Here is a 7,880-nt window from a genome sequence, read left to right as displayed (position 1 = left end):
TCCCCAGGGGAATACTAAAAATGGACTTTGGGGCCAGAACGTGGCACCCCCAGCAGAATCGACCAGAAAACACTACTAAAGGTCAACAAACAGACCTTGAACTATTTACAGACTTTTCTCTTTTTTGGTCATTTTGTTGTTGTTTTTGTTTTCTTCTGTTGTTTTATTTTGCTCTGCCTTGTTTTTGTGCTCATTAATGTCTCTGAAGGGAGGTTGAAGGAGCACAAGAGAAAGAAAGCAAAATCAGAGGATGGGAGGTGGGACAGAATACAAGGGCGGGGGAAGGGAATTACTGAATGCAGAGTTCATGGTGAGAAATTTATGTCACAATATTAAAAATAATTTTAAAATGTTTTAATGCCATTACTTGTTTCTGGTGCACCTTAGTCTTCGAAGTGACAGCTTCACTTTTTAACTCTTTCAAGAGATCTCTTGCAGTAAATTTGCCCAATCAATATATCATTTGATTTCATGACAGTCTCTTGCATGGGTGTTGATTGTGGATGCAAGTTAAATAAAATCCTTCACAACGTCATTCTTTTCTCCTTTTATTGTGTTGTTGCTTATTGGTTCAGTTGTGAAGAATTTTATTTTCTCTGCGGTGGTGTGTAGTTCATATTGAGGACTCTAGACTTTGGTCTTCATCAGTAAATGCCTCTTTGTTTTCAGCAAGCAAAGTTCTGCCCATCACAGGTTGTTAATTAGTCTTCCAATCCTGATGCCTCCTTATGTCTCTCCATTACTTATTTCACAGTCCCTAATTTAGAAAGGTGTGGAGGCGGGGGAAGGGGGGTCTCTTCCCTCACCTCTCCCAAAACTCAAGCATTGAAAATCAGTGTAAGGCATATTAAGTATGAAATTAATGACTTTATTTATACTAACAGACTATGGCATACATACTAAATGAAATTTGGAAATGGGAAATAGCGTTGCACATGAAATACATGTGCAGCATACAATCCATTATACTTTCAGCATTGTTTGTTGGCCAGATTCAGATAAAAGGAGGAAGGTGACACTCCATGGTCTACTGATGTACATATATGTCATCCTAGTCAATGATTTATGATTTCTCTGATGACAAAGACATCGAGTCCACCGTCCAGCATAGCAGCTGGTAGCAATAATTTACTATAAGTGATAGTCACTCTGTCAATTAGTTGCAGACATGGGACTCCCACTGCTTTCCCAAGTCACACAAATAAAGTGCTCAAAGAATTAATGTTTCATTCCCTAGAGAACAATAGGCTTTATTTTACCTGCAGAAAGATGACTAATGACTTCTGCATTAGTGTGTCCTTTAGCAAAGGTGAAAGGTGAGATTTATGTTAACATTGTGACACCAACACCACTCCCATATGTGTTCTCATGAATGATGCTAGCAAATCACAGAATTATATAAATCATTCTCTTGACTTTAAATAATTCAAATGTCTCTATATTATAAGCTCCTAAAGAACAGGGACTATCTCTTATACCTCTTGATGTCTTGTTACCTCGAATGACTGTTCTACAGTCTATAAATCTGTCCTGCAGATTCAGTAACTGCTATTGGACACCACCTTTGCAATAATAATGATTTTTTTTTACAACACAAATAAGGAAACTTCTAAATCTATCAACCCAATGGAATTTGGGGAAGATAATGAAGTTCTTTTTAATTATTTGAGAGCGCCAGAATAAGATTCTATTGTGTGAAGAGTATATCAAAGGTTAGGAAATTTAATTAACTCAGAACTAGTGAAGAATCCTTGAGAAGATTTTATTTTTCCTTCATAATTGCAATCGACATGATAAAATTGTCCTCACGCAGCCATTCCTGCCGCATTAGCATATATAGTTAGTTTGAAGTCCCAAAGGATATAGTCTCTCACCGTTTCATGGGTCTTCACTGTTAGGGTTAATATAAAGGGCCCGCATTCACTAGAATAAAATGATCGGAACACTAGCATCTGGCCCAATCAGGGAAAGCAGCCCTTACAGTGCTTGCCTGCCACTAGTGGCAGTTCCAGCTGCTGGCAGCAGAGGTAGTTGTTCTCACAGAAAACATGAGCTACTAATTATTCTTTAAGTTTCTCTCCTAATTACAATTCTATATCCTAAAATCTTATGAATTATTGATCTTGTGCATTATAATTCCTTCTTTCTTTCATTTTGCCTTTTCTGTAGCAAGGGTGCTTTGCTATACAAGCCAACACTACTAATGATTTTTTTCTTTACTCAGTTTTAACTTTCTAATTGAGTCCTCAATTACTATGACAAGCATAAATATCCCAGGGTAGACGCTATTATAATTATGCCACTATTAGAAACAGACGGTTTGTTGTTGCTCATGTAGAAGACCTTAAATTTCATTTAACAAATATTTATTGAATAATTATGAGGTATAAAGTAGAAGTGTTATTGGGAAAATAAAGAGAAACAAGTGTCTTCCTTAACACAGGAGGGTGAGGAAGATTCTGTGGATAATGAATACAAGACATTCATTACTGGAAATGATTTAATTTGTATTCCCTGTGTCTATCCTAAACAGCCCTAGTAGACAGTAACTTAAACTTTGGGCTGCTAATCACAAGGCTGGCAGTTTGAACCCACCAGCAGCTCCATGGGAGAAAGATGAGGCTGATTGCTCCCCAAAAGGCGTATGGTCTTAGAAATCACAAGGAAAAATTCTATGCTGCCTTATAGGGTTGCTATGATTAAGAATTTACTTGATTGCAGTAGGTTGGGTTTGTTTCAATTTTTGTTTTATTGTGTTAATCTTCAGGTACTAGTGTCCTGAAATGAGTCTCTAAAATATCAATATTCAAAAAAACAACCATCAAATCTGTGTGAGTCATAACAGACTGTAGAGCATATTGAGAAGAATGGGAATTCCCAAACACTCCACTGTGCCCATGAGGAACCTGTCCATAATCCAAGTGGTGGTCATTCAAACAGAGCAAGGCAATGCTACAGGGTTAAAATCAGGAAAGGTGTGCATCAGTGTTATATCTTTTGCTATCTTTATGCAATCTGTAGTCTGAGCAAATAATCTGAGAAGCTGAACTGTGTGATGAAGACCACAGCACAAGGGTTGAAAAAAGTCTTATTAACAACCTTTGCTACATAGATGACACAATTTTATTTGCTGAAAGCAAAGAAACATTTGCTCATAAAAATCAAAGACTGCTGCCTTCAGTATTGATTGCAACTCAATGTAAAGACAACTAAAATTGTTATAACGGGACCAACAAAGAGCATAATAATAAATGGAAAAATGGTAGTTGTCAAGGATTGCATTTTGCTTGATCCAAAACCCATGCTCCTGGAAACAGCAGTCAAGAAATCAAACAATATATGACTTTGAGCAGATCTGCTACACGAGAAGTCTTTAAAGTGTTGAAGAGCAAGGATGTCACTTTGAAGACGAATATGCGCCTGACCAAGCCATGGTATGTTCAATCCCCTCGTATGCCTGTGAAAGTTGGACAACGAATAAGGAAAACCTCAAAAGAATTAATGTATTTGAATGATAGCATTGACAAAGAATATTGAAAGTACTGTAGACAGTCACAAAACAAACAAATCTGTTTTGGAAGAAGTACAGCTAAAATGTTCCTTAGAAACAAGAATGGTGAGACTTAATCTCTCATAAATTAGACATGTTTTCAGGAGAGACCATTCCATTCCCTGTGAAATAACATGATTCTTGGTGGAGAGATGTCGGGGTACCGGTCCCCAGTATTCGAAAGAGTCCTCAGGAGAGACTTTGTGATTGTGGGAATTAAGACAGGTAAACAGTGAGGCACAGGGGCTCTTTGTCCATAGGTTAGCACCAAGAGAGTGAATGTATTTTCCAATAGGTATATATAACTGGGCTTACAGATCTTTAAAAAGTACACATGCCATACAGTGAACATATTATACAGTCAATTGATAATATCATAAGCGGGTAACATAATAAACCAGCAATGAGGTGAGTCAACATATTGACCTAGTGCTAGTTGACCTCACATACCCCTCAGGACCCCCAGGGGAACAATTTATGATCTGTATCAACAAGCTGATGAAGCTCTGGAAGCACTCACTGGTCTATGTCAGTAAATTTGCAAGACAGCTGCGTGGCTAACTTACTGGAAAAGGTTTACATTTACTCATTCCAAAGAAAGGTGGCCCAATAGAATACTCAAATTATATCATTGATAGCACATGCAAACAAAATTTTGCTGAAGATCATTTAGCGTCAGTTGAAGCAGTACATTGACAGGAAGCTGCCAGAGGTTTAGTAAAGATTCAGAAGAGGACATGAAATAAGGAATATCATTGCTGATGTCATTTGGATCTTGGCTGAAAGAAGAGTATACCAGAAAGATGTTTTGTTGTGTTTTATAAGACATTCAATTGTGTGGATCATAACAAACTATGGATCATGTTGAGAAAAATGGAAATTCTAGAACATTTGATCGTGCTCATGTGGAACTTGTACATGGAGCAAGAGGCAGTTGTGGGAACAGAACATCCTGCATGATTTAAAATCAGGAAAGGTGTGTTTCAGGGTTGTGTCTTCTTACCTTACTTATTCATCCTGAGCAAATAAATAAAGAAACTGGATTATATGAAGAAGAATGCAGAATCAGGATTGGAGGAAGGACTCTTAATAAACTGATAAGCAGATGACACAAACTTGCTTGTTGAAACTGAGGAGGATTTGAAGCACTTGCTGATGAGCATCTAGGAGTGCAGACCTTCAGTATGGATGACAACTCAATACAGAGAAAACCAAAACCCCTCACACCTGGACCAATAGCTAACATCATGATGAATGGGAAAAGATTAAAGTTATCAAGGATTTTATCTTGCTTGGATCCACAATCAATGTTCATCAATGAATCGAATGACACACTTATTGGGTAAATCTTCTGCACAAGACCTCTTTAAAGCTTTGAAAGTAAGGATGTTACTTTGAAGACAAGGTGCGCCCGACCCAACCCACAACATTTCAATCATCTTGTATACCTGGGAAGGTTGGGCATTGAATAAGGAAGACCAAAGAGGAACGGAGGCATTTGATTTATGTGCTGGCAAAGAACACTGAAAGTGCCATGGACTGCCTAAAGAACAAACAGATCTCCTTTTGTGGAAGAAGTTCAGTTAGAATGCTACATAGAGGAAAGGATGGTGAGACTTCCTCTCATGCACTTAGGACATGTTGTCAGGAGCCCAGTTCCTGGAGAAGACATCATGCTGGTAAAGCGGAGGAAAGAGCAGCAAAAAAGAGAAGGCCCCTCAAGTAGGTGGATTGACACAGGGGCTGCAACAATGGACTTAAGATAACAACTGGGAGGACGACTCGGGACTGAGTAATCCATAGGAACTGACTTGACTGCACTAACAACACCAACCATTCTCTTCCATTCATCTCCACAGTCATCAATCCCTACCCCCAAGATGAGCCTCACAGCACCTTCCTATGGAGTTCCTGCTCTGGGTGCCTGACTTTCATGAAGTTGAGCTGCTAAAAAGAATGTTGGAGATGTTGTTGTTAGGTACCATCATAAACATATCTCTGTAGGAACTGGAAATAGAGGGAATCCAGGGTGGATGAGCCCTACAGGGCCAGTGGTGTGAGTGGCAATACTGGGAGAGTAGAGGGAGAGTGGGTAGGAAAGAGGGAACCAATTACAAGGAACTAAAATGTGACCTCCTCCCTGGGGGACGGACAACCGAAAAGTGGGTGAAGGGAGACGTCAGACAGGGCAAGATATGACAAAATAACAATATATAAATTATCAAGGGCTCATGAGGGAGGGCGGAGCGGGGGAGGGAGGGGAAAAATGAGGACCTAATGTGGGGGGCTTAAGTGGAGAGGAAATGTTTTGAGAATGATGAGGGCAATGAATGTACAAATGCACTTTACACAATTGATGTATGTATGGATTGTGATAAGAGTTGTATGAGCCCCAATAAAATGATTAAAAAAGCATATCTCTGGTATAGAAATATAAATGCTCTGTTGGACAAAACAGTTATTTCATCTTGACCAAGTAAAAGAATCCTATAAAAATGTAAGTTGCACGAGTTAGCATTATTGTTGTTAGATGCCATGAGTTGGCTCCAACCCATAGAGACGCTACGTACAACAGAACCAAGCACTCACTGCCTGGCCTTGTTCGTATGCTAGAGCCCATTGTTGTAACCACTGTGTCAATCCATCTCCCTGAAGACATTCTTCTTTCCCCCTATCCCTCTACTTGGCCAAGCATGATATCCTTGTTCAGGGACTGGTCTCTCCTGACAACATGTCCAAAGTATATAAGATGATGTCTCACTATCCTTGGCTCTAAGGAGCACTCTGGCTGTACGTCTTCCAAGACAGATTTATTTGTCCTTTTGGCAGTCCATAGGACTTTCAACATTCTTCTTCGGCACCACAACTCAAATGCATTGATTCTTCTTCTGTCTTAAGAGCAGTCCTGATTACATAGTAGTTGCACATTGGGCCAATAACTAAAAGATTAATAGTTCAAACTGCAACTGGTTCCCAAGAGAAAGACAAGGGTTCTATTCCCATAAAGAGTTATTCCAGTCTTGGAAACCCACAGGGACAATTTTTTTAAAAATCACTTTTTTGGGGACTCGTACAGCTCTTATCACAATCCATCCATCCATCCACCCATTGTGTCAAGCACATTTGTACATATGCTGCCATCATCATTTTCAAAACACTTTCTTTCTACTTGAGCCCTTGGTATCAGCTCCTCATTTCCCCCCTCCTTCCACCACCCTGCATCCCTCACAAACCCTTAATAATTCATAATTTTTGTTCATGTCTTACACTGTCCCATGCCTCCCTTCACTTCACCCACTTTTCGGTTGTCCATCCCCCAGGGAGGGGGGTTATATGTACATCATTGTGATTGGTTCCCAACTTTCTCCCCCACCTTTCCCTTCCCCACCTGGTATGCATACTCTCATTATTGACCCTGAGGGGTTTGTCTGTCCTGGATTCCCTGTGTTTCCAGCTCTTATCTGTACCAGTGTACATCCTCTGGTCTAGCCGGATTTGTAAGGTAGAATTGGGATCATGCTAGGGGGGAAGAAGCATTAAAGAACTAGAGGAAAGTAGTATGTTTCATCAGTGCTGTACGGCACCCAGACTGACTCGTCTCTCCTCATGACCCTTCATTGATATGACTTTTTTCCAGGGTCTTTGATGCCTGATACCTGATCCCATTGACACCTCGTGATCACACAGGCTGGTGAGCTTCTTCCATATGGACTTTGTTGCTTCTCAGCTTGATGGCCGCTAGTTTATCTTCAAGCCTTTAAGACCCCAGATGCTATAACTTTTGATATCCAGGTACCATCAGCTTCACCACATGTGCTTATGCACCCATTTTGTCTTCAGTGATCATGTTGGGAAGGTGAGTATTACAGAATGCCAGGTTATTAGAACAAAGTGTTCTTGCATTGAGGGAGTACTTGAGTAGAGGCCCAATGTCCATCTGCTGCCTTAATATTTAACATATAAATATATGTACATAGATCTAGTTCCCTATCACTATATATAAATATATTTACATATGTTTGTGCCTTATTTAGACCTCTATAAATGCACAGGGATAATTCTACCTTGACCTATAAGGTCATTATGAGTTGGAATGACTTAATGGTAGTGGGAATTAGCATAGATAGTCACAACATTTTGGAATATCTTGACTTAAATTGCATTTTTCTGGGGGAATTTTTGTGCAGTGGATTTTTGCCTAACAAGATATTTTACAGGGCAAATTTTTGACCTGATTTTTGCTGCAGAAGTCAGGAGAATATTCTTAAATATAACAATTACTAGAATTCAACAATACAAAAATAGCTAAAAGTTGAAGTAGTACCAATTA

Source organism: Echinops telfairi, unplaced genomic scaffold (assembly GCF_000313985.2).
Source record: "Echinops telfairi isolate 266 unplaced genomic scaffold, ASM31398v2 ScPeMD7_7469;HRSCAF=8507_1, whole genome shotgun sequence".
In the NCBI taxonomy this organism is placed as follows: domain Eukaryota; kingdom Metazoa; phylum Chordata; class Mammalia; order Afrosoricida; family Tenrecidae; genus Echinops; species Echinops telfairi.
This window is presented reverse-complemented; position numbering follows the sequence as displayed.